The following is a 27,743-nucleotide window of genomic DNA, read 5'->3' on the forward strand; positions in this document are numbered from 1 at the left end:
CTCTGCACACAGGGAGGCGCCTTCTACAGGCCAACGAGGTTCTTGGCCCGCTCTCAGGCTCGGAAACGTTCATTCTCCACGCGCTTCCGCCCTACGTCGGCAGAGGGCGACCGGGGCCTGCGCAAGGGGATCTGGGGAAAGGCGGTCGCGACCTCCCCCCCCCATCGAACTCCCCTCCACCCCAACGAACCGCGCTTTAGAAGCCTTGAAAAAGGTACCCGAATTCAAATATGGAAAAGGCAAGATTCGCTTTACAGCCGATCCCTATATTCCTGGGGCTTTGCTTCCGCTTGGGTCATGACTATCTCAAGCGATTCTGTAACAAACCAGCAGGCGATGGAGTCTAGTTCTGTCATTAACTCATTTTACAGACGAAGAAACTGATACTTCCACTATCCAGGTGAGTGACCTTGGGCCAATTAATCTCTTGGGGCTTAGTTTTCTCATCTGTAAACTGGGATGATGTTGCTCTAACTAGGTTTAGGTGATGATCAAATGAGATAACTGTACAAGGAGCCTGACTCGTAGTAAACACACTACAAATGGCAGTTGCTATAATCCCAAAGCTGAGACAATGGTCACCGTAAACTCTGTCAAGCGTAGATCTCCTCAGTCTGAGACCCCAGAGAGCCACCTGGCTCAGCTCTTGTGAAAACCACTTCTCAACCCCCGATTTTCCGGATGCTCATACCCTCAGTCCTCTCAGAACTTGTTCCCCCAAATATCAGCTGTGCTGTGAACCCAAAGTCGATAAGCTCAGGTCTCCCAGCTTCTGCTTCAGGCCCCCTTTTCCTATGTGACAGACGTGAGGATTTTCCCACACTACACTGCTCTGCGTGATGAATGAGGAAACAGAGGCACCCCCAAGTGAGTGGCTGTCTGATCAAAAGGGATGAAATCAGACCCTTTTGCTTCTGGCTTCAGGCTACATTACACTGCTGCACCTTTGAACTCTGTTCCTCCAACATCTCACCGTGAACTGAAGAATAGCAGAGGGAGAAAACCCCAGAGCAGTAGCTCTCACTGCTTCCAAGAGCTCCATGTTTCCACGTTCCTAAGGAATTAGTACTGTACCCTCTGCATTCCTCCCACTCCCCCTTTCTCTTCCTCCTTTTCCCCATGAATGGGATGGAAAATCCTGCCCTTGATTCAGTGAGCTCAACTTGCCAGCCTGGAGTTACGATACCTGGGGCTTATTCCATTGAATTCTTTTCTTTGTGCTTCTTTGCCTTTCAAAATATATATAAATTAATGCTCTGCTTTCCTCCAATATTTAACTGGATGGGGAAAAAAACGTGGAGTTTGTTTTGTTTTAAAAGCTCTGTGGGAAAAAGCACTATAGAACTATAACATGTAGTATTGGTAGCAGTACCATAAGAACTCTTTGAATTATTTGGGAATTATTGAACACACATCTCAATAGTAAATATTAACAGCAAAACTGACTACATTTTATTTGCATATGCCATGCAAAGTACACGTTTTCAGAAGTCAAAGTTTTTTTATTCAATACACATATATTCTGTAATACCAAGGGATTTTTTTTTTTTTGAAGCCAGAGGAAAACAACAAATGCATAGATACTGATAAATTGACAGCCCAAACACAGATGCATGTGGAATGCTCCTCTCTCTCCCCATGAAAGACATTGGACCAAATGCAGTTCAAAAGTGAGTTCATGGCGGGGAGGGATAAATTGGGAGATTGGGATTGACATATACACACTACTATAAAATTGATAACTAATAAGGACCCACTGTATAGCACAGGGAACTCTACTCAATACTTTTTAATGGCCTATATGGGAAAAGAATCTAAAAAAGAGCAGATATATGTATATGTATAATTGATTCTCTTTGCTGTACACCTGAAACTAACACAACATTGTAAATCAACTATACTCCAATAAAAAATTTTTTTAAAAAGTGAGTTCATTCTTACAAGGATATATTTAGAGCACAGGAAATATAGCCAATATTTTATAATAACTATAAATGGAGTATAACCACTAAAAATTGTGAATCACTATGTTGTACACCTGAAACATATAATAATGTACATCAACTATACCTCAATAAAAAATAAAATTAAAATAAGTTTTTAAAGTGAATTCATTCTGGGAATTCCCTGGTGGTCCAGTGGTTAGGACTCAGCACTTTCACTGCTGAGAGCCTGGGTTCAATCCCTGGTCGGAGAACAAGGATCCCACAAGTGGAGTGGCACAGCCAAAAAAAAAAGTGAATTCATTCTCATTGTCCTTTGGATATGTTTTTAAATATTAAACCAGATGTAATTAATTGCCTGTTATTATTATATTGCTTTCCTTGGACAGCCTCCATGTGGCCCCTTTAATACAGCTGTTGATAGTTCCCATTAAATAATCTACCTTCACAAAACAATATTTAAAATATCGAGGGACTTCCCTGGTGGTCCAGTGGTTAAGACTCCAAGCTTCCATTGCAGGGGGTACAGGTTCCATCCCTGGTCGGGGAACTAAGATCCCACATGCCACCTGGTGTGGCCAAAATAAATAAATAAATAAATAAAATAAAAGACTGAAACAAATAGCTTATGCTTAATCACTACCACCACCCATGATGGATAAGAAATAATTTCCCACTGCCCTCCTGTAATAACAAGGGCTTTGCTTTTAGATTGATGTATGTGTTCAACCCTACCCACAATTCCCACATTATTTCTGTTTTGTCCCAGAGACTGGTCCCAGCTTCTGGCATTGGGGTAAGAACTTGGGGCTTGGGGGAAAGTAGGAAGCAGAGAAGAAAGTCTTGAACCTCTTGGCAGCCCTAGATTGGATGGATGGAAAGCAGAAATAAACTACATGTGTGTAGCTGAAAGATGGCATCCTCAGGGAAGTTGGTGAGAAAAACCACAGGACTTCCTGTCACCAAAACAAAATGATAGGCCTTCCCTGGTGGCACAGTGGTTAAGAATGTGCCTGCCAATGCAGGGGACACGGGTTTGATACCTGGTCCAGGAAGATCCCACATGCCTCAGAGCAGCTAAGCCTGTGCGTTGCAATGGCTGAGCCTGCGCTCTAGAGCCTGCGAGCCACAACTACTGAGCCCACGTGCCACAACTGCTGAAGCCCATGTGCCTAGAGCCTGTGCTCTGCAACAAGAGAAGCCACCGCGGTGAGAAGCCCGCGCACCGCAATGAAAAGTAGCTCCCACTCGCCCGAACTAGAGAAAGCCCACACGCAGCAACGAAGACCCAAAACAGCCAAAAATTGAAAAATTAATAAATAAATTCGTTTAAAAAAAAGAGAAAGAGAAGCCACTGCAATGAGAAGCCCGCGCACCACAACGAAGAGTAGCCCCCACTCACCACAACTAGAGAAAGCCTGCGCGCAGCAACGAAGACCCAATGCAGCCAAAAATTAATTATTAATTAATTTAATTTAATTAATTTTTAAAAATGGTGTTGCTGCAACCAAGAGAGCCCTGACTTTTTCTGCTGGGACCTCAGGGGAAACAGCTCTGCTCTGGAAGGCAAAGTCAGAATGATTTGCTTCTAAGCCTGTGACTGCCACTCAACTGTTATTGTTATTAGTGCAGGGAGAGTTCAGAAAGAAATGGCACCGACTTCACTGCTCCACTGGGGCCCTGACCCAACCGGAGACTCTGGGAACCAACCGAAAGTCATTGGTAGGAAGGGCCTGAGCCCTTTCATCCGAGGCTCTCGCTGAGAGGGACAGGACCCCAGAGAGAGTGAAGTAGTGAAACACCCCTCATTTTTTACTCTTTTCCCCCAAATTCTTCTCCAAATTTGAATCAATTCATCAAACATGTATTGAACATCTACTTCGTGCACAGGCACTGTGGTAGGTTCTAGAAAGGATCATTAGGGGGCAGAAAGGCAGTAGAAAGCCATCAAGGAAGAACTAGAATATTCTTAATACCATATGCGTGACTGGGGGCAGAGCTGTGTTTATTAGTCTGGTCTGTCTGCTGCCTAAACATAAGGGCAGGTGATTGGAAGACAAAAAACAAAGCACGCTTGCTTCTGGTCCTCTGAGGTCAGCTCAGGGGAGGGAAGGGGGCAGATGGGGCCAGGGCCATCTCAGAGGGCCGTTCCTCCTGTTGCAATCCTTTATTTGTCTGCCTTATCTTACGATGCTCAAGCACAGCCTCAGTTTCACCCCAAATGTCCCTGACCTAAAATTTCCCCTCCTCTTAGGCCGTCAACCTGCCATCATTAACAAAGGATGCTTTGAGCTCTAAATTCTCCAAAGTTTTATATTATTAGGCAAAAAAAATTCCTTCTTAACAGACTTTTCCTTTTTTGTCACAGTTAAGTTTCCTCTTTTCTCTCTCACTTTCAGGGCTGTCTTTAAAATGTCAGGGGAAGAAAAAAAAGTCAGACACCCAGACACCCTTAGGATGTGAACTTGTTAAGAGAATTTATTCCCCCATCTCTACCTCCTCATCGTCTGTGGAAAAGGTAAGAAATTTTCACATATTTATTTATTAGTTAATCGTCTTTAAGTGACCCTGCTTCGGGATGTAGTGGATATTTCGTAGACTTCATTTAGGTTGGTTTTCTTTAAAAAGAAATTTTGGGGGGATTTCCCTGGTGGCACAGTGGCTAAGACTCCACGCTACCAATTCAGGGGGCCTGGGTTCGGTCCCTGGTCAGGGAACTAGATCCCACATGCATGCCACAACTAAGGAACCTGCCTGCTACAACTAAGACCTGGCACAACCAAATAAATAAATAAATATTTTTTTTTAAAAAAGAGAAGAGAGGGAAAAAAAAAAAAGGCAAGGAAGACAATTAGGAGATCAGCATATGGCAGGATTTAAAACTTTAAAAAAAAGAAAGGGAAAGAAAAAATTTAAGTCAATATTACAAGTCTAGGTGACAACGTGACAAGTTACACTGAGCTTTTTTTTTCTCTAGTGATACTTAGCCCCGACCTCTGGGAGCAGGGTATTTTTGTAGCCTCTGGTTTCTGCTTGAGGTCGTTCTTTAGCAACTTGAGGCTTTCCTCAGGAAAGATGCAAAAAACAAGGCAAACCAAGAAGTATGTTGATAGGAAAAGAGCAGAGAAAAGAGGAGCTGGTGTTCTGTTTGCAGGTCAGGCATGTAAACAGCTGCCCAGTTAGCTCCGGACCAAAGGTCTGTGTTAATCTGCACACTTGCCACTAACTCCAAAGACACTGCTCCTTTGGAAACTCCATTTCTTCCCCCAAGAAAAGAAGGATGACTTCCCAGCATGCCCTCCATCCCAAATCTGAGAGTGCCCGGCAGAGCAAGCCATGAGGGACTTCTCCCTGGGCTCTCCAGGCCCTGAGCCTCAAAGGAGCTTTGGTGGTAGCAATAGCTGCTGCCCTGGTGCCGAAATAGCTGCCTCTCTGTCCTGGGATTATAGTCATTATGGTGATTGATGCCTCCAGAGTGAAAATTAGCAATCTGGTGAGGTAACTAAAAATGAATGCATCTCTTCCTAGGGTTCACTACACCCAGCTGAGCCACCAAATAAAACCAGCATATGGGGCAATTAGGAAGCCGGCTCCTGCTTTCAAGGCCAAGAAGAAAGAGACAGAGTTCAGGGCCCCAGCTTCCCTGCCTGCTTCAGTAATGATCAGAAATCCTAATAAGCATCCGCTTTGCCTCTCAGTAGCGCCCCTGGTCTGTCCTCCATAAACACCAACCTGTGGTTTCACCTTTCAAAAAAATCATTTGTTCCACACAACAACATCTTACCCTCTTTTGCTGCAAATTGGCTGAGGGAAAGGAAGGAGGGAAGTGCGGATAAACCTTTATCACAAAGGTTTGTGTGGGGCAAAGATATTCTTTCTTCTTAGTCATATATTTGCTTTTTTTTTTTTTTTTGGCCGTGCTGCTCAGGTTGCGGGATCTTGTTTCCCAGACCAAGGATCGAACCCGTTCCCCCTGCATTGGTAGCGTGGAGTCTTAGCCACTGTGCCACCAGGGAAGTCCCCCCATTGGAAGCGCAGAGTCCTAACCACTGGACAGCCAGGGAATCCCTGCATGTATTTGTTTTTACATGACCCAGAAAGACTCTGATCTTCCCTAACTCTCAAATAGTGGTGTGAGTAGAACTTACCTGAAAAATTTTGCAAGACATGGAGATCCCATAATGATTGATCAACCTCCCTACTGATCACATGCTGAAATCCCCATCCTGTTTTATCCCCATGGACTTGGACCTGATGGGACTTCACGTTTCACAAGTATTGATTGGGGTCACGCTGTCAGCTACTTGCATATTTGGATTTAAATGCAGTTTCAATCACTTGTACTTCTCATGAAGTTTTTTTTTTTTTTTTTGTGGTACGCGCGCCTCTCACTGTTGTGGCCTCTCCCGTTGCGGAGCACAGGCTCCGGATGCGCAGGCTCAGCGGCCATGGCTCACGGGCCCAACCGCTCTGCGGCATGTGGGATCTTCCCGGACCGGAGCACGAACCCGTGTCCCCTGCATCGGCAGGCAGACTCTCAACCACTGCGCCACCAGGGAAGCCCTTCATGAAGTTTTAGAGTTAGAAGGGATTTAAGAGATAATGTAATCAAATCAATTCATTAGACGCCATCTTTATTTGAAATGGTTCTACTCCCCTGACCTCAATATCTGAAATTCCTCTCTCTAACCCAATGTACGACTACTGAGCCCTCATGCCACAACTACTGAAACCTGCACGCCTAGAGCCCGTGCTCCACAAGAGAAGCTGCCGCAATGAGAAGCCCGCGCACAGCAATGAAGAGTAGCCCCCGCTCACCGCAACTAGAGAAAGCCCACACACAGCAATGAAGACACAACACAGCCAAAAATTTTTTTAAAAATTAATTTTTTTTAAAAAGGAAATCTTTTCTCTATCTGCTTTCACTCAACCTACTCTCCTTATCTGTTTCCTGATACAACCAGAGCTCTGCGAAAAGTAAACTGTACTCAAATCTCTCTGTTCCCCCTCCTCCCACCTGCCCCCTTGTCCAACTTATCCCCTCAACCCCTGACCATTTGCTTCCACCCTCATGATGTTATTCATTTATGTATTCATTCATTCAACAGACATGTACTGAGAGCCCACTCTGTGCCAGTCGTTGTTGAAACTCCCCTCTCAGAGAGGTTACCAGTTACCTCCTAATCCAGTGATTCTCAAATTTTGCTGCACGTTGGAATCATCTGGGATCTTTTTAAAATACTGATGTCTGGGTTTCACTCCACGATATTCTGAGTTCACTGGTCTGGGTGTGACCTGGGCATCAGGATTTTTTAATGCTTCCGGGTGATTCTAATGTGTAGCAAAGTTTGGGAACCACTTCCCTAATCCCCTAATGCAAGTTTTCTCAACCTCAGCACTACTGACCTTTTGGGCAGAGATCATTCGTTGCCGGTGGTGGGGTTTTCCTATGCACTATAGGTGATTTAGCAGCATTCCTGGCCTCTGCGTACTAGATGCCAATTGTATCCTCTGCCCCCCGTCGTGACAACCAAAAATGTCTCCAGAGATTGCCAAATGTCCCCTGAGGGGCAAAACCAACCCTGGTTGAAGGGCCACTGCCCTAAAGTCTTCAATTCTCATACTCCTTGACATGTGGATAGCATCGTGAAACCCCTCCTTCAGGAGACTATCCTTAATTTGGCTTTCACCACAGTGCACTCTCTGATTCATTATCCAAGGATATAGTGGTATTCAAAGCATGTTGTAGGGTGGATATAGGAGTTGCTCACGTGTCTTTTGCTCACCTCTTATTGGCTACTTATCTACAAGGCAGATGAGTAATGTAACCTTTATTGTGGGCAGCCACATGTCTAGCTAAGTCTGGGACTCTGGTCCTATAGTTTGTTTGTTTGTTTTTTGGCCGCACCGCGCAGCTTGTGGGATCTTAGTTACCGGACCAGGGATTGAACCCGGCCATGGCAGTGAAAGCACTAATCAGTAGGCAACTCTCCCAATTCTGTTCCTATAGTACTTTCAGGTCCTGTCTTTTTCCCATTTTTCCCCCTTCCCTGCTGGAAGTACAGATGTGATAGTGTTGAGTCATATTGGACCATATGAACAAGGTCATGACCCTAGGGTTCATAGAGCAAAAGGGTAGAAGGATCCTAAGTCTCTGACTTCCCACAGACACCAGTCCAGCCCTAGACTGCTCACTCCCAAATTCGTTTTTTTTTTTTAATATTTATTTATTTATTTGGTTGCTCCAGGTCTTAGTTGTGGCTCGCCAGCTCCTTAGTTGCGGCATGCATGTGGGATCTAGTTCCCTGACCAGGGATCGAACCCGGGTCCTGTGCATTGGGAGGGTAGAGTCTTATCCACTGCGCCACCAGGGAGGTCCCACTCCTGAATTATTACGTGAGAAGGAAATACACTTCTGTCTGGTTTAAACTACCATATTTGGGTGTTGCTGTTATATCGGTGGAACCCACGTCCTAATGAATACAGATCCAATCAAGTTCAACTATCACTTCTGGCAACTCTCAGATCTCTATCTCCAGTCCCTGCAACTCTCAAACTCAACTCCCCTATTTCGGTTACCTATTGGAAGCTCCAGCTGGATAACCAAGTAGGATCCTAAGCTCAGTATATTTAAAACCAAAAGCATCCTTCTTTTGGTTTCCCCAAACTAACACTGCCATCTTCCCTAATGTTGCTTAAAAGGCATCCTGTTCTCCAGGTCATCCAGGCTCCAGATCTGCGACGCCTGCCTTCCTTATGAGCCTTCTATCCAATTAACAGCTCCCCAACAACCTTAGCTCCCCCTGCACGTCTACCTGTCCCCTATGCTTCCACCAGACCAAACCACTTGCTAGCCCCCCCTCCTTCATACGCCGTCTACTTCCAGAACCATTGCAGATTCTGTACTTAACTTCTACTGAAAGTCCCTACCCAGCATGCCCTTCTCCTCAAAGGCATGCCTGAGTCATCCCACAGAAGTCCATCCCAAAGCCTTGCACGTGGTAGGCATGAAAATGTTTTTCAAGTTGAAGAGATCAAGTGGTTTGCCCAAAGCCACATGGCTAGATGTTCTGCTGTATGATGGAGACTGCGCATTCAAATGATAAACTAGATTTCCTGCTTAGTTTTTAAATTGGGCTGACAATGTCATGAGGACATGGACTTCTTAGGAAAAGGTAGTGATTTGAGAAATTCTAAACTATAATTTAAATAAGTGTTCCGCTATTCTGAGCTTTTGGCATACCATGTAGTATAATTATATCATGTGTCTGTGTAATACTAGATAAAATATAAGCATTTTATATAGTTTCATGGATGAAATGTGAATCTTCATCCAAACATGCTCTTGCCTGCCTGATTCTTTATAGACCAAGAAGCCTTTAGAATACTGAGATATTTTTCAAATTGAGCTTGCTCAGATCAGATTAAAAATCACTGAGGGATCCTCTCAGCAAATTTTAAACAAATCAGAGGGTGCTGTGGTCAATATTTGAGCCATGTGACCTGCTCTTACAATGAATGTCTATAGCCAACCTTTTTATGTGCCTATGATTTTTTAAAGATTTTTTTTTGAGCCGTATGTAAAAGAGAATCATTATGCTTTGAGTACCTACATAGGCACATGGCTAGATACTTTAATCATCATCATCACAACCGCAGGAGGTAGGTAGGAACTGCAAGAAACAGGGAAGTGGGGAGACAGGCAGCAAGGCAATTTGGCCAGGTCTCAAATGATGGGGCCTCTAATTTCTGCTGCTTTTCAGAAGAAAATTTGAGCAGGGGTGGTTTAAGCCTTGAACTATACCCTTCAATTCTTTCCAAGAACCATATTGCCCCCATTTGCCTCACCTAGTCATTCACAGCTACCTGTAAATTTCAACTGGGTTTGTGATCAAAAAGCCGTCTGATGCTCAAGTTATTATCATCCCAGCTCAAAGGAGACCTTTCTTCCTCCACAGCACATGGGAACATGATCTTTGGGTATCATTCAGCTTTGGGTATAAATATAAAAGACAGACATTAATTGCACACACTCTTGTATGTTAAAAGTTGTATATATAATGATATATATTATTAATGTATTTGTTTAATATACTTTTGAATTTTTGACTTATTTTAAAAAGCTATTCATTTAATTTTCTACATTTTACCTTTCCCTTTATTAGTTTTAACCTGGTTTATGTAAAACAGAAAAATTTCACGTTCAATTATGTTCTTTTATGCCTACACTAGTGTTTTTTGTCTTTTTGTCAGTTCTGTAATAATACTCTTTAGATTGGTTTGCATCTTTTATTATTCACACAGTTTCATTTACCGTTTTATAAAATAAATTTATTTATTTATTTTTGGCTGCATTGGATCTTCGTTGCTGTACGCGGGCTTTCTCTAGTTGTGGCAAGTGGGGGCTACTCTTCGTTGTGGTACGTGGGCTTCTCATTGCGGTGGCTTCTCTTGTTGCAAAGCACAGGTCCTAGAGCACGTGGGCTTCAGTAGTTGTGGCTCAGGGGCTTAGTTGCTCCACAGCATGTGGGATCTTCCTGGACCAGGGCTCGAACCTGTGTCCCCTGTGTTGGCAGGCAGATTCTTAACCACTGCACCACCAGGGAAGTCCCTCATTTACCATTTTTAAAGGTATTGTTTAATTAGATACTGAATTCCAGAATTTAGGTCTTGCCTAGGAAATAAATTTAAGTTTAAAAGTCTCTGCTTTACATATTTTGATACGTGAAAGTAAATATTGCATGTCACCAGATTTCTTTGTATTAATAAATTAAAGGTTTTCTGATTTATCTTATTATTTTTCAGCCCCTACTGCTAGCTAAATCTAAGGGCAACGTGAAGGTGTCAAAATGTGAGAGCTGTATACCTCATTGTGGCATTGGACCATATTATTAGTCTCATTTACATATTAGAAAACTGAGGCTCAGAGAGATGAAGTAACTGTATAAATAGGTTAGCTATCAGGCTCACAGTGAATTTCCTAATCTCTGGGAATGGTTTTGTCTCTGTTACATGACCCTTCCTGCCCCTCCCCTTGTCAAAGTTGACTGGTCTAGGACCTGACACATGACCCAAGCCAGGCCAATCAGATTTCTTCTCCAGAATTTTTGACACTGGAATTGAAGGAAGAGACCAGGCCTACTCTAATGGTAAAGTTATGATCCATAAGACACAAGAGCTACCAGAAGCCATGATCCCCTCTCTGGGGAAAACACTGAGCTAAAAGAATAAAGCCAACATGTAGGGAGAAAAAAAAAAATCCAGAGAGAAAAGAGTGTCCTGGAGGCATTTAAGTCCCTGACTTCAGTTATCCCTGATTCTTAACGTCTTAGGATCCTTCCACTAGATTCCCTTTTTGCCTAAGCTGGGTCAAGCCATCTATACAATTAGTAACTGGCAGAGCAGAAGCCAGGATTGGAGGGTCTGACTCCTGAGCCCATGCTCTTTTTGCTACAGATCAAGTTCACCTGATCACTCAGATCTTGTCTCTGACAATGTGGGAAGGGACAGCACAGCACAAAGGCACGGAACCCAACTCTTCAACTTTACGTGATTCACACACATATTCAAACTCCATCTCCCACAGGGTGTGGGAAGCTGGTGTTCCCACTGATGTAGATTTCAAGATGACACATGTGCCTAAGGGCACGGGTTCGGAAGGAAATGCTACACTCCCAGCTATGCGTCTACACTGGACTATGGTGAATAATCAGCCCCTTGAAGCCACACCCAGGCAGACTCCCAAGACTTGGAAGGATAGGAAGGGAAAACAGAGGAAGTAGAAAATCTGAAATAAAGGTAAAGGTAACAGGCCTCTACATGGTTACATGGTTTGCTGCTTCCAAAGTATTTTCCCACACGTTATCTTGTTTTGAGTCCAACAGTAACCCTGGAGGAATAGAGAGCAGGTGCAGTATTACCTACATTTTAGAGAGGAAAACTGAAAAAAGACGCCTACCACGGTGCCAGGGGTATAGTGGGTGCTCAATAAATTCATTCATTGATTCCATGTGCTACTGATGCTCAGTGAACATTTGAGGAATGAACACATGTGGTTCAGAGGCATGAAGTGACTCTTCCCGGGCAGAGGAATCACTTAAACTTGGGTGGTCTTGTTCTGCACTACACGACACGAAGCTACATCTGCAACTGTGAACATTTCTAACCCCATCATGAACTCGTGTATTGCAAGTTCGGAGACCTTAGATCCCCACTGCATGAGAGAGGCACTTCTCAGGCCTGCCAGCCCTGAAGAAAGTTCTTAAGGCAGTGTTTACTGGCCCTAGAAACAATTAGATCTTGCATTGAAAGGTTTTGCTACTCAAGCAATCTGTTTCAGAAATCTATGCCTTGAGCACACACACACACAAAAATTGCTCAAGAAAAAAAAAAATTACCGCAGGAGCTAGCGAATGATTCATGGATCATACACACAGCCCCAATCCCTTTTTGCTACCTTCAATGGCATGTGAAGCTAATTCAAGGAGGCAGGCGGACATTCCATTGCCTAAGTCGTGTGGAGGTGAAAATCCTGCCCTTCTGTTAGTAGACAATCCTAGCAGCAGAAAACATGATTTCTCCTGCTAAGCACATGAAAGATGATTGAGGCCTGTCATTGCTTTATTCCCTGTCACCAGAAGACTATCAGTTCAGAAATCACATGCAGAAATTAGATCAAAATGTAAATTGGGGCAGAGGCGTTGCTGTCACTTGGGGACTCTCCTCCAGCTGAAGTTGCCAAAGCTCTTCCCACACCCGCTAGGAGACATCTGTCACAGACTCCCCAGAGGCTTCAGTTCCTCTGCCAGGCAGAATCAGTTGGGTGAGAATCTCTAACTCAGATCTGCCTTGGACAATCAGAGATCCTGGCTAGATTCCAGTCAGACCAATCTTGAGGAAATAAATAGAATAATTCCCATAGGAAGATAAAAGTTTCTTAGGGCAGATTCTTCCAGGTCAGCCAAGATCAACCTGGGATCCCCGTGGGCTTTCGGGAAAATGAGAACTCAGACCTATCCCAGGTCTCAGAGCAGCTCTGGGCATTTTGGTCATTCAAGCCAGCAATCCAGCAGAGCAACTGAGCAGTAGGGGCTAAATGCTTCAGCAGTGCAGCTACCCTTTGGTTGATCATCTCAAACCTCAAGGGAAGAAAATAAATTGTAAATTGCATTGGTCCCCTTAGATAGGTGAGCAGTCTCCAGAGAATTTATTGATATTCACCAAAGTCATCAAGAGACTGACTTAGAAATCAGAAAGCTAAATTGACCACTTATAATGAGGATGAAACTTTTTAGTGCTAGGAGTACCCCGCCTGAAATTATGCAGGTGCTACGACCACACGGCATCTTCCTCAGTTGGATGGTCCTAACTGACTTACTGGGTGGGCATCCCTTCAGCTTATAGAGTCACGAGGGCCTGACCAAGCTTCTCAAGAGGTCAACAGTTGTCCTAAATTTTTAGCTTTCAGTAGTTGGCAATATCCATCCAATTTTTACATCTTGTTTCTAGGAATTTATCCTATAGACATGTGCACGTAAGTATGCAAACTATATGACTAAATGCATGAGAATGTTCATTGCCACACTGCTTAGTGAAAAACTACAAACAACCCTCATGCCCATCACCAGGGAAATGAGTCATCCGTACTGGGAAGACAGGGCAGTTGTGAAGTGGCAGAGCTGTAAGAACAATAATATTCCATTGGTCTTTCTTAAAGAATAGATAATACAATAAACATATTTTTAGAACCAGAAAAAAATTAATAGATGGATGTACACATACTTGAAAACATATGCTTTTCTACATATTTAATCCAGAAAGCAGCACAAGTAACAGGAGAGAGAACTAAGGAGGAACAATTAATGTTCTCTTTATACCCTTCCATGAAGCTTGAAATTTTCATAATTGAGCATCTATTATGTTTACATTTTTTTTAACTTTTTAAAAAAAATTCCATTCCCTAATCATTCTTCAAAATAATGTCAGCCCAGCATCTGTCCCATTTGACTATTATCTGGACTGTTAATTACCCAGTGAGCTTACCAGTTGAACTTAATAGGCCTCAGGGAATTGTGACTCCAAGGCCCCGTCCCTGCCCACAGCTGTAAAGGGGGAAATCTTTAATCATTTGATCCCATTAGAGGCAGAAGATGCATGTGGTTGTATAATCATTTCTTCTGAGAAACAGTGATGAGCAGAAAGCTGGGTCAGTTAAGGGAGAAAAATTCATATTTTTAATGCTTCTTCTGACCATCCTAACACATACTATCAAAAGAAAGGTGGGGGCCTTCCCTGGTGGCGCAGTGGTTGAGAGTCCGCCTGCCGATGCAGGGGACACGGGTTCGTGCCCCGGTCTGGGAAGATCCCACGTGCCGCGGAGCGGCTGGGCCCGTGAGCCATGGCCGCCGAGCCTGCGTGTCTGGAGCCTGTGCTCCGCAACGGGAGAGGCCACAACAGTGAGAGGCCCGCGTACCGCAAAAAAAAAAAAAAAAAAAGAAAGTTGGGAGGTGAAAAATGGGGAGTTATTGTTTAAAGGATACAGAGTTTCAATTTTGAAAGATGAAAAGAGTTCTGTGGATAGATGGAGGTGACTGTTGCACAGCAATGTGAATGTACTTAACGCCACTGAACTGGAAAATTTTATGTACATTTTATCAAAATTTTTAAAAAACAGAATGCATGCAGACAGCTACCCTTCCATTCAACCTGATTGACTAAATCACACTTTGCACATCCGTTAAATCAGGATTTTTTTTTTTTTAAAGCATATGGTAACAAGAAAATAACACAAAAACAAACACCCTACTCCTTTTTTTTTTTTTTTTTTTGCGGTACGCGGGTCCTCATTGTTGTGGCCTCTCCCGTTGCGGAGCACAGGCTACGGACGCGCAGGCTCAGCAGCCATGGCTTACAGGCCTAGCCTCTCCGCGGCATGTGGGATCTTCCCTCACCGGGGCACGAACCCGTGTCCCCTGCATCGGCAGGCAGACTCTCAACCACTGTGCCACCAGGGAAGCCCCCTACTCCTTTTTTTTGTTTGTTTTGTTTTACTTTTTTTACTGAAGTAGAGTTGATTTACAATGTTGTGGCAATCTCTTCTGTACAGCAAAGTGACTCAGTCATACACATACACACATTCTTTTTTTAAAATATTCTTTTCCGGACTTCCCTGGTGGCGCAGTGGTTAAGAATCCGCCTGCCAATGCAGAGGGACGTGGGTTCGAGCCCTGGTCCGGGATGATGCCGTGGAGCAACTAAGCCCATGCACCACAATTACTGAGCCTGTGCTCTAGAGCCCACGAGCCACAACTACTGAGCCCGAGTGCTGCAACTGCTGAAGCCCGCACACCTAGAGCCTGTGCTCCGCAACAAAAACAAGCCACCGCAATGAGAAGCCCACGCACCACAGCGAAGAGTAGCCCCCGCTCGCCGCAACTAGAGAAAGCCCGTGCACAGCAACGAAGACCCAACACAGCCAAAAATAAATAAATAAATAAAAAGACCTCTCTGTTAAAAAAAGAAAAAATTCTTTTCCATTATGGTTTATCATAGGATACTGAATATAGTTCTCTGTGCTATACAGTAGGACCTTGTTGTTTATCAATCCTACGTATAATAGTTTACATCTGCTAATTCCACACTCCCAGTCCTTCCCTCCACCACCCGTCTCCCGCTTGGCAACTATAAGTCTGTTGTCTATGTCTGTGAGTGAGTCTCTTCCTGTTTTGTAGATAGGTTCATTTGTGCCATATTTTAGATTTCACATGTAAGTGATATAATATGGTATTTGTCTTTCCCTTTCTGACTTATTTCACTTAGTATGATAATCTCTAGTTGCATTGCCCTACTCCTTTTTTTTTTTTTACCATTTTGCTTCTTTTTTTAAGACATCTTATTTTTATTTTATTTTTACTATTATTATTTTTTTTTGGCTACACCGCGCAGCATGTGGGACCTTATTTCCCCCACCAGGGATGGAACCCACGCCCCCTGCACTGGAAGCGTAGAGTCTTAACCACTGGACCGCCAGGAAAGTCCGCCCTACCCCTTTTTTTTTTTTAACAATTCTTTTGTTAGTGATTATCTGTCAAATTTGCACAGCTGGCTTTTTAAAATTTATTTATTTTTGGCTGCTTTGGGTCTTCGTTACTGCACGCAGGCTTTCTCTAGTTGTGGCGAGCGGGGGCTACTCTTCGCTGTGGTACACATGCTTCTCATCTCAGTGGCTTCTCTTGTTGCGGAGCACAGGCTCTAGGGACACGGACTTCAGTAGTTGTGGCTCGCGGGCTATAGAACGCAGGCTCAGTAGTTGTGGCACCCAGGCTTAGTTGCTCCGTGGCATGTGGGATCTTCCTGGACCAGGGCTCGATCCTGTGTCCCCTGCATTGGCAGGCGGATTCTTAACCACTACGCCACGAGCAGTCCCTACTCCTTTTTTTAATGCATTCTATCTGAAAGCAGAATCAAAGGCAGCCACTGGGATTTGGCAAATTAGGGCCACTCCCTCCTCAGAACAAAGCAAAAAGTCCTTCATGTATTACCCATCTCCACAGAGATCTTTTCTCTCTATTAACGGGGTACTATTTTAAAAGGAAAGATTCTTTGTAGGACACCAGAAGGGGAGCCATTTGTAACCCTCTTTTAGAGGACCAGGACAAATGAAAATTAATTGCAAGCCCTCAGGGGTGACAGTTGAATGATGAATCAAGGTATATAAAATAAAGCAGTGGCCCTTCAGGAGGGTCCCAGCACAGACATCCCCGCAGCTTCTCCTGCGGCACGTAGACCTCATCAGTCACTCTTTAACACCCAGTTGTCTGCCCAAGTCACATAGGAGATGCCTGACTCTGACCAACTCAGAAAAACCCCAGATGAGCGGCAAGTTCTGCATGTGTAAGTTTTCTGATTGCAGGGAAGTATCTGGTGAGCGAAAGGGACCAGTCCTTTTCCTGTTTTTCCAGTTTGAATCTGAGCAGAATACAGGTCTGGAAAAAATGCTCTGTCCTCAGAGATTCTGGAAAAATTCCAAGTAGGAAATATTTTGAAAAACCTTTTGAGCCAAGAACAGGCCAAGGTCCACATCGTCTTTCTCACCCAGAAGCCACCTGCTTCCTTCACTCCTAATTTAACTTCTTTGGGCCTCAATTTTGTCATCTGTAAAGTTGCAGAATAGTAGTGCCTATCTCACTGGGTTACCGTTAGGACTAAATGAGGTAACAGCGGTAAAGTGATTAGCACAGAACCTGGCACAAGGCACTCAACAGGTGTTGAGAAACACCGCCATCACCATTGTCACCTTCATTATTTTAGGTATTTCCAACCGTGTCCTGGCCTCAGTCACAGCCAGCTCTTCGCCCATCCCATTCTCTCTCAGTCATTATTTATCGTTGATCTGGAAATATTTCCCTTGGCTCCTGTTTTGTCCTCTCCACAGATTTTCTCCATATATTATCCACTTTACTTCAATAGCAAGAGCTTGACAAGGTCATTTTCATAACCCCTCTATCTTATTAGCGATCAGTGAACTGAATGGCACACAGGTAGAGGTAATTATGGCTCTACTAAAAAATAGCTGACCTTGGAAAACTATGTTTGAGAGCCAGAAGTAAGGTGACCAGCTATCCTTGGGTGGCCTGGGACTGAAGGGGTTCCCAGGAGGTGGAATTTTTGGTGCCAAATCCAAAAAGTCCTAGGCAAACCAGGACAAGTATCACCATGGGCAGAAAAACGTAATGTAGAGCCTGGATTCAAATTCTGGAAACTGGATTCAAATTCTGATCCTGTCATCTCCTAGCTGTGTAACCTTGGACAAGTCACTTAATCTCTCTGAGCCTCAGTTTTTTCATCTGTAGAATGGAGATAACCAAAGTACCTATATAGGATTGTTGTGAGGATTAAATGAGTTAATGAATGTAAACAGCTCAGGATAGTACCTAGCACATAGTATGATGTGTGTGATAGTATGATATATGTCAGTCACTTACTATTAGTAATTCAAAGTTGTGTAATATCAAAGTATAATAATCCAAATGTACAATAAAATCTGTTTTGACCAGATGCAATCTAACCTGGATCTTTAACTGAATTTTGTTTGTTTCAGTACTTCCCTTCTAAGTGAAAGGTACAAAAGCAGAACAAGCCAATATTTAGTTCTTCCCAAATGTAAAGTCCGGACATAGTCTTTGGTGCAGAATTGGTTTTGGCCCAAATCACCTATGTACATTTGCTGTACATGTCAATCATTGCTGGCCAGGAGTCATCATTGCTACTGCTGTTGATCCCGAATCAAGAAACGACCAAGAGAATTCCCTGGCGGTCCAGTGGTTAGGACTCAGCGTTTTCACTGATGAGGGCCCAGGTTCAATCCCTGGTCAGGGAACTAAGATCTTGCAAGCCTCGTGGCGTGGCCAAAAAAAAAAGAAAAGAAAAATCCAAACACCTTGACTATACTATTCTAGAATCACCAGGACCAGGGCAATGTAACCCTCCTTTAACCAGAAAACTCCATTATTCAGAACCTCCTCTACTCCCAAACACTCTAGTTTATCAAGGTACAGTATTATACTATTTTATATAAGAGACTTGAGCCACTCAGATTTTTTTTTAATTTATTTATTTGTTTGTTTTTATTTCTGGCTGCATTGGGTCTTCGTTGCTGCACACAGGCTTTCTCTAGTTGCGGCGAGCAGGGGCTACTCTTCGTTGCGGTGCGCGGGCTTCTCATTGTCGTGGCTTCTCTTGTTGCAGAGCACGGGCTCTAGGCACACAGGCTTCAGTAGTTGTGTCACATGGGCTCAGTAGTTGCAGCTTGCGGGCTCTTGAGCACAGGCTCAGAAGTTGTGGCACATGGACTTAGTTGCTCCGCAGCATGTGGGATCTTCCCGGGGCAGGGCTCGAACCCGTGTCCCCTGCATTGGCAGGCGGATTCTTAACCACTGCGGCACCAGGGAAGCCCCGAGCCACTCAGATTTTGATATCCTTGGCGGGTCCTGGAACCAATCCCCTGCCCTCCCCAGTATACCAAGGAATGTCTATTCCTGTACTAGGGAAGCCAGTCCTAATGATGCGTTTACATCACAAAGGTTAAGGCAGTTGTTCGGAGTTGAACTGTGTCCCTCCAAAAGATATTGCGGTTAGGATTCTGCACCCAATTACAATGGGTGGTTATTTTCCCCACACCGTCGAGCAATTCTCTGACACCAGCTGGCAGTCCTGCAATTGAATTCAATTCTGACATTATCTATCTGGAGACAGCATCAGACCCCACAGGTTAAGGGCTCAGTCCTAAAAGTCTGCCCCCCACCCCACTTGCCAATTACAAGTCCAGGTTGTCACCTGTGCTTCTGACCAACCGGCTATGGATCAGAGGTACCAATGACCCCCTCCTTGGGTTTGATTAATTTGCTAGAACGGCTCTCAGAACTCTGAGAAACATATTACTTACTAGATTACAGATTTATTATAGAAGGATATAACTCAGGAACAGCCAGGTGAGAGAGCATAGGGGAAGGCAGGTGGGAAGGACATGCTCTCTGAGCACACCACCCTCTCTGAATCTTCAGTCCTTTGGTGTTTTTACAGAGGCTTCCCTATGTAGACATGATTGATTAAGTCATCAGCCATTGGTGATTGAACTCAAACTCCAGCCCCTCTCCTGTCTCCCAAGGTTGGGGTGAGAGAGACTGAAAGTTCCAGCCCTCTGATCACCTAGTTGGTCTTTTTGGCAACCAGCCCCCATCCTTAGGTGCCATCCAAAAGTCACCTCATTAACATAACTGAGAGGGGAAAGATAAGGCATGCCCTACCATAAATCCAAGGCAATATAAGGGAAGGCTTCCTGGAGGAGGTGGACATTGAATGATAAGTAAGAAAACTTAGACCCATGGAGATGAGAAAAGGAATAACCCAGGGACAGGAACAGAACAGGCAAATGCAGGAGACAGGATGGAAAGAGCAAGAATTGTGAGCACTTTGAATTTGCTGGGTCTTGGCCTACCTTAAGGGAAGCAGTGGGACAGATACTTGGAAAGCTATCAATAGATTGGGAGGTGATCCTCCAGGGCATTGAATGCCTAGCAAACAATAAAGAACCAATAAACCAGAACCCTCAATAAAATGGATGTTTATTTTGTTTGTTTCTCCTGCTGCATGCCGGATCTTAATTCCCTGACCAGGGAGCTAACCCGTGTCCCCCTGCACTGGGAGCACAGAGTCTTAACCACTGGACTGCCAGGGAAGTCCCTGTTTCTGTACTTCTTAAAAAGAAGCAAAGTTTTAAGTGATATTAATCTATTGGACAGAATTTCTCTATTGAGGCACAACATATGTGAACATTCCTAGCATACTGCCTGGCACACAGTAGGTGATCAATAGATATATAAGCTAAATTTTTTTAATGTTAGTCAAGGAAATCGTACAATCCACACTTCAGTACAGGAAATGATTCTGGAATGGTGGAAACAGTCTTAACACAACCCCAGTCTGTCTGTGCTTCAGAATTTTCCTCCTTTTTTCTAAGGAGGGTGTTGTCTTTAATTCAGACACATTTGTCTGTGAAAAACATGATCCCCTGTGGATTCATTAAACAAATGCTTATCTAGAACCCTTTATGTGTCAGGCAGTCATTCAGGCATTGATGATAGACGTTGGAAAACAAGACAGAAATGTCCCTGCCCTCCCAGAGGTTCTAATCTAGCCAGAGAGACAGACAACAAACAAGTAAACAGACAAATGAGTAAACAGGATGACGTTTGATAGCAATAGGGCTATGGGAAATATAAAGCAGGGTGAATAATTCATTCAATGTTCTTTTAAACGAAATATATGAGCATCTACGACAGGCCAGGCACTGTGCTGGGTGCTGGAGATAAATCAATGAGCACAACCTGACTGAGGGATCCCTGCCCACTTGACCTTATGTTCCAGCTCCCAGAAGTGTTGGAGAAGCCTCCTTGAGGATGAGACTTTTGAGCTGAAGGGGAAGGTCTCTCCAAGAACGTGGCAGGGAGAAAAGCAGATGCATAGGCCCTAAGACAGAAAGGTGGCTTCCAGGAACAGAAAGGAGGCCAGTGGAGCTAAAAGCAAAGCAGAAGGGAACTGACACTCTGTGGAAAAATCCACAGGTTCCCAAACTTCCACACTAGCTGGGCATGGGAGTCCTGGGACACTGGGTCTGGGAATGGAGATAGGAGATGGGAAGGTTTTCACTTCCTTCTTCCGCTGGCCCATTTTTCCTGTGCCTGGGACAGAACCCTGAAAGGGACATGTCCAGCTTTCTAATCTGAAACACCCAGGGAAGTGAGAATACAGGTGAGGAAACACTCGTGTGCCACCACCCTCCTGGCCAGGAGCCCATCAGTCCTCTCTAAACTTTGGAGACTTCCTCTGCAACATGCATTTCCACTCTTTTACTGGTGGGAGTGGAGGCACCCAGGGCAATGTGCCCTACTAGTTATAACTAGATTCACACCACACCCCACCCTACCCCCTACCACCCCCAATCCAAGAGCCAGCCACCTCTCACTTCTCTGTTTTCCCCCCTCCCCAGCTTAGAATTTATCTGCCCCCAGGTGCGGAACAGTGTGAGATAAGCTGTGTTTTGATCTGCTTTGCTTGGTTCTATTTGTTTTCTCCACCTAGGGAATTCCCCCCACCCCCAAGCAGCCTAGACAAACCCACTTTCATTCTTGTGTATTTCCCACCTCTAGGTGTGAAGCTGTCAGACCCAACAACTGGCAAAGAAAGTCATCTCTACAAGGGCAGCTACTCTACAAAGGTGTAACAAGATTCTTTTGGAGGTAATTTACACTGGAAGTAGATGTTGGAAGTTATTCTTCATTTGCAGCTCACTGGCATTTCACACCAGAACAAAGCTCACTGGTCCTAGAGGTAAGGGGCCAGGTCAGTAATGCCTTTTGCATCTCTCTCCACCGCCCGCCCCCCCCCCAACACACACACACTGTGATTTGCCACCTTTCTTTTTACTTCAGAGGAAAAAGAGGAGTTCCGAGCCACAAACCAAGAGCTGGCCGCAGGGACAGGGTGGATCAGGGCCTTCACTTCAATAGCCCTGACACTCATTGTGGTGTAAGAATGATCCAGCCTCCCTCGCCCCAGGGCTCAGCACTTCCTCTGCTCCCCAGCCACTTCTGGGAAGGCTGTCTTGCACTTACCCGGAGAGCTGAGAAATTGGCTTTGATTCTTAAATTGCAAGAACTCCCATCCACCATGGATCAAGAGGTACCAAGGTGAGAACTTGGAAGAAGCCCAAAATGGTAGTTTTCTAGAAGCTGGTGGAGTCGATATTGTCTGCCTGATGAACAATCTTGGAAAGAGTCTTCTAGGTAGAAAAACCCAGGAAGCCAAGGGAGCAGACACCCCAGTTCCCAGCCCTGGGAGGAGACAGTGGGGTCACCAAGGGGCGGCTTAGAGAGGCTTCGCCCATTTCTGTAACCAACCAGCCCTGATCCCCGGCTTTGATACGGACTGTTGATTGATATTGACTCTTTCCAATTTTTTCTAAAGGGCAAGCCCCCACTCCCACCTTCCACGTGGTTGTCCTTTAAGCCCTCCTGGATAGATTTTTTGAAGCCACGCTGATAAAAAGATAATAATAATAATAACTCAGAAACCACTCAAGACCGTCTGCTGTCCACACTCTCAACCTCAAAATAGTTTATATTTATAGAACACTTCACAATTTCCACACCCCTTCCCCCATAAAGTATTGATTTGAATTTCATGACAAACCCTTGAGGTAGTAGGTAGCAGTTATTAGCCCCTTTTTTACTGCAGAGGAAACTGATGCTCAGAGAGGTTAAGAAACTTGTCCAAGGTCACCCTGCCAATATACAGGAAGTGGTGAAATAAAGACCCAGACCCAAGCACCCAGAGTCCTAGTTCAAGAGACCATTCCTGGGACTTCCCTGGTGGTGCAGTGGTTAAGAATCCTCCTACCAATGCAGGGGACATGGGTTCGAGCCCTGGCCCAGGAAGACCCCACATGCCACGGAGCAACTAAGCCCGTGCACCACAACTACTGAGCCTGCGCTCTAGAGCCCGTGTGTCACAACTGCTGAAACCCACGTGCCTAGAGCCCATGCTCCACAATAAGAGAAGCCACCGCAATGAGAAGCCCTTGCTCGCCGCAACTAGAGAAAGCCCACGCACAGCAACGGAAGACCCAACGCAGCCAATAAAGAAATAAGTAAGTAAATAAATAAATAAATTTATTTAAAAAAAAAAAAAGGCCATTCCTAGTTCACTCTGTCCCTCTGCTGCATGGAACCTCAGATCCTCCCAGATCTTGGTGGTTGGCAAACAGAGACCACATGTGCTCAGGCTGATGGGGGAGGAAGTGTAACAGGCATTCCCGCCAGGGGTGGCAGCATGTGCACTGTGACAGCCTCATTACAATGATTAAATTGTCCTGTGTCAGTGACAGATTGGAAGACTGGGAGGCAGGTGGACCACGAACCTGAAAGCACCTCTGGGACAGCCCAAGCAACATGACCTATCCATCACCGGGAGCTGGCAGGGCCCACGAGCTCCTCCAGTGCTTCCGGGGACAAGACAGCCAGGGGGGCCCTGAGGGCCAGATGTTATCTCCTGCCATTTGCATCTAAAATTCATCATTTCTTGGCATGAATTGATGGAGGAGGCATAAAGGGGTGGTATAATGGGGTAGCACTTTTAATTCCTTTCTGACCCCCATTAAAGGCAGCCTCAAGGGGGAAGTTCCCCAAAGGTTAAATGACTTTAGGTGATGAGCAGGAATACAATTAGACAAGTCAGCCAAGAGGTATCAGAGGCCTGTGGAGGGCAATTTGGCAGAATCGGACTTTTAAACGAATGAATTTACCCTACAAATATATTCTCTCATGGGCCAAATGAAGCGTTCACAAGGACATTCACTGTAGCACTTGTCCATGTGTTGAGCAAATAAATATTAAACATTGCAGATACAGCAGGAAACATGCCAAAATAGCTGCCCTCCTGAGCTTTCATTCCAGAGAGGAAACATTTATCCATTCACCCAATAAATCTTTACTGAGCCTCTACTATATGCTAGGCATTGTTCTAGGATAGGGTTGCCAAATAAAATATAGGCTACCCAGATAAATTTGAATTTCAGATAAACACTGAAATATTATTTAGCATAACTATGTTCCTGGGGAGGAATGGACTGGGAGTTTGGGGTTAGTAGATAACACAGGGAACTATATCCATATCCTGGGATAAACTATAATGGAAAAGAATATAAAAAAGAATGTATATATTTGTATAACTGAGTCACTTTGCTGTACGGCAGAAATTAATACAACATTGTAGGACTTCCCTGGTGGCGCAGTGGTTAAGAATCATCTGCCAATGCAGAGGACACAGGTTCGATCCCTGGTCTGGACAGATCCCACATGCCGGGGAGCAACTAAGCCCTTATGCCAGCAACTAAGCCCTTATGCCAGCCCTTATGCCTACTGAGCCAGCGTGCTGCAACTACTGAAGCTTGCGTGCCTACAGCCCGTGCTCTGCAACAAGAGGAGCCACCACAATGAGAAGCCCGCGCACCGAAATGAAGAATAGCCCCCGCTCGCCGCAACTAGAAAAAGCCCGTGAAGCAACGAAGACACAACGCAGCCAAAAAATAAAATTAAAAAAAAAGAAATTAATACAACATTGTAAATCAGCTATACTTCGATAAAAAAATAAACTAAAGAAACCAAGAAGTATGGGATATCCTTACACTAAAAAATTATTCACTGTTCATCTGAAATTGAAATTTAACTGGAGGGACTTCCCTGGTTGCCCAGTGGTTAAGACTCTGTGCTTCCACTGCAGGAGGCGTGGGTTCAATCCCTGGTCAGTGAACTAAGATCCCACATGCTGCGTGGCATGGCCAAAAATATTTCTTAAAAAAAAATTTGTTTTTAAGAAATTTAACTGGGAAGCCTGTATTTCAATATGCTAACTCTGGCAAACCTATTCTGAGAACATTGTTTATAGGAGCAAAAGTTCAGAAACAACCTAAGTGTCCATCAACAGGGGACTTGTTAAGTAAATTATAGAAAACCCAAACAATGGGAAATCATCATCCAAAAAATAATAAGGCAAATTTATATGATGATTTGGAATTATTTCCAAGATGCAGAGTTAGGTGAAAAGAAGAAGGTTCAAAACAGTGTATAAGTTATCCCACCATCTGGTAAAGAAAAAGAGATATGGAGATATGTGCATATATGTTCAAAGACTGTCTTGGGAAGGTGGCCAGAGATGGGTAACTCATGCTTCTGCAGAAGGAGAACAAGAAAACTAGGGGAAAACAGCAGTACCCCTTCTATACCTTTTGAATTTTGATATAAATCCATATATTACTTATTTTAAAACAACTTCTTTATCTCTGTGTGTGTTTTAAGATATCTTTGCTGGTAGGGTTGTAAGATTCTTAGAGAGAGTTGCCATAGCCTCCCTGAAGGTCTTCGACAGTCAGGATTTCAGGATGGTCCAGGAAGCAGGAGAAGGGACAGAATGACCTTGGAGGGTCACTCAAGTTCAGCATCAAGAACCATGGCACACACACAGGACCAGATACATAATTTTCAGGGCCCAGTACAAAATGATGTCTCCTTGTTCATAAATTCTTAGGAATTCCAGGAATGGTAACAGCAGAGGTATAAGTCAAGTATGGGTTCCTTCTAAACAAAAGCAGAGAAAACCCACACGACTGCTGGGTGGTTCCTTTGAATAGGGACACCCGGGAACGTAATTCCTCACACACAGCCATTTTCCACACTCACCACTGCTCCAGTCATGAGCTCAGAAGAGAAAGCAAAACAATAAAATAAATATAAATCAAAGCCAACCATGTGAATAAAAGGGATCCAAGGGTCAGTGCGGCAGACAAAACACTAGAATTCAGATAGCTTTAGGATCTTCCCGGACAAATTACACAAATGGCTGTCAGAGGTGTCCCAAAGTTCACACAAAATATGCCTCCTGGCTCACTGAGCTCCCATTCCCCGGCAGTAAATTATTCACTGAACAAGCTGGAGCTGGTACAGCTGTTGTCCCAACATAGGCCTGATGTCCACCCAGAAAACTACTCAATAATTTGTACGGAAGGTGACCCAGCACTAAATCCATCTCTCCCTGAGCAGAGGCACTTGCTTCAGGGGAAGAATCCTCCATGCTGCCTCCGGCCTCCTTTTGGAACCAGGCACCGAGTCCCCATCGAGGGGCCACAGGTGGCCTTGCAGCCCCAGAGCAGCACCTCCTAACCCAGCAGTCAGCGAGCTTGGGAGGCCAAGGACACCAGAGGGAGGCCTCCAGTGGGTGAGAAGGAAAAAGGAGGAGGTCGGGAAAGGAAAGAAAGAGACCCTGCAGGAGAAGAGATTACAGGCTGAAGAGGGAGGGATGGAACGAGGAAGAGGGAAGAAATATAAGCTTTGAGACAAAGTCTGTGGTTCCAGAGTGGCTTCTACCTCCTTACCGCCCCGATCTCAGCTTCCGGAAATCCTTCCCATCCTTGAGGCTCCGCTCAAACGACACTTCCTCAAGGGAGTTCACCGATTGCCGCAGAACAATGCTGCTACGAAAAGAAATAGCAATAACCTTGATGGAGAGCGTACCACGTACCACCTGCAACATGTCATTTAGTTCCCCCCAACCCTTTGAAGTAGACACTATTGCTGCCCTCATTTTCCAAATAAAGAAACCGAGGTATGAAGAAACTTAGTAACCTGCCCAAGGTTACACAGGTGACAAATGGTGCAGCTAGAACCAGAGAGTGACTTCAGAGCCTTCACTTTTAACCATTCAGTGCTACAATTTCCTTCTTCTGCCTCACCCTGTGCCCTCAAGTGGCTCAGACTTTGCTTGTGGTTCCAACTTCACCTCTCCACACCCACCTCTGGGACTCTGTCTCACTCATACCCCTGTTCCTCCAGGAACCCAGTATGATGTCTAGCACACAGTAGGTACTCAATAAATATCAGTTCCATTCCTTTCTCTAGTCAGACACATGTACAAAAAGTACTATGTCTCAGGACTTCCCTGGCGGTTCAGTGGTTAAGAAGCCACGCTCACTGCAGGGGGCACGGGTTCGGTCCCTGGAGAGGGAACTAAGATACCACATCCCACATGCCATGCAGTGCAGCCAAATAAAATAAATTAAAATAAAATAACAGTTATACTATCTAAAAAAAAAAGGACTGGGACTTCCCTAGTGGTCCAGTGGGTAAGATTCCACATTCTCAATGCAGGGGTCCTGGGTTCGATCCCTGGTGGGGGAACTAGATCCTGCATGCATCTGCAACTAAAAGTCCACATGCTGCAACTAAAAACTCCACATGCCGCAACTAAGACCTAGCACAGCCAAAATAAATAAATGAACAAATAAATATTTTTAAAAAATAAAAACATCATCTAAAAAGAAAAAAAAAAGTACTGTCTCAGCTACAGACTGGGAGAAAATATTTACGTATCACATACCCAACACAGGATTTGTATTCAGAATATAATATAAACTGTTATAACTGAAAAAAAGAAAATAGGCAACTCAATTAAACAATGAGTAGGGGGCTTCCCTGATGGCGCAGTGGTTGAGAGTCTGCCTGCCGATTCAGGGGACGCGGGTTCGTGCCCCGGTCCGGGGGGAATCCCACATGCCGCGGAGCAGCTGGGCCCGTGAGCCATGGCCGCTGGGTCTGCGCGTCTGGAGCCTGTGCTCCGCAACGGGAGAGGCCACAACAGTGAGGGGCCCGCCTACCGCCAAAAAAAAAAAAAATGAGTCAACGACATGAACAA

The 27,743-nt window shown here is 44.6% G+C and overlaps 1 long non-coding RNA gene across 2 annotated transcripts; it reads left to right on the top strand.

The window, feature by feature from the left end:
- Positions 1-185: 185 nt before the first annotated feature.
- Positions 186-27,743, top strand: LOC115848317 (uncharacterized). 2 transcript variants are annotated; one of them, XR_009560213.1, is made up of 5 exons: positions 186-400; positions 4,343-4,461; positions 21,650-21,830; positions 21,932-22,189; positions 22,907-27,743. It is a non-coding gene; the product is annotated as an uncharacterized lncRNA (long non-coding RNA). The 2 variants fall into 2 exon arrangements; XR_004037649.2 differs by having other exon boundaries at positions 21,932-27,743.

This window comes from Globicephala melas, chromosome 20 (genome assembly GCF_963455315.2).
Source record: "Globicephala melas chromosome 20, mGloMel1.2, whole genome shotgun sequence".
Lineage (NCBI taxonomy): Eukaryota > Metazoa > Chordata > Mammalia > Artiodactyla > Delphinidae > Globicephala > Globicephala melas.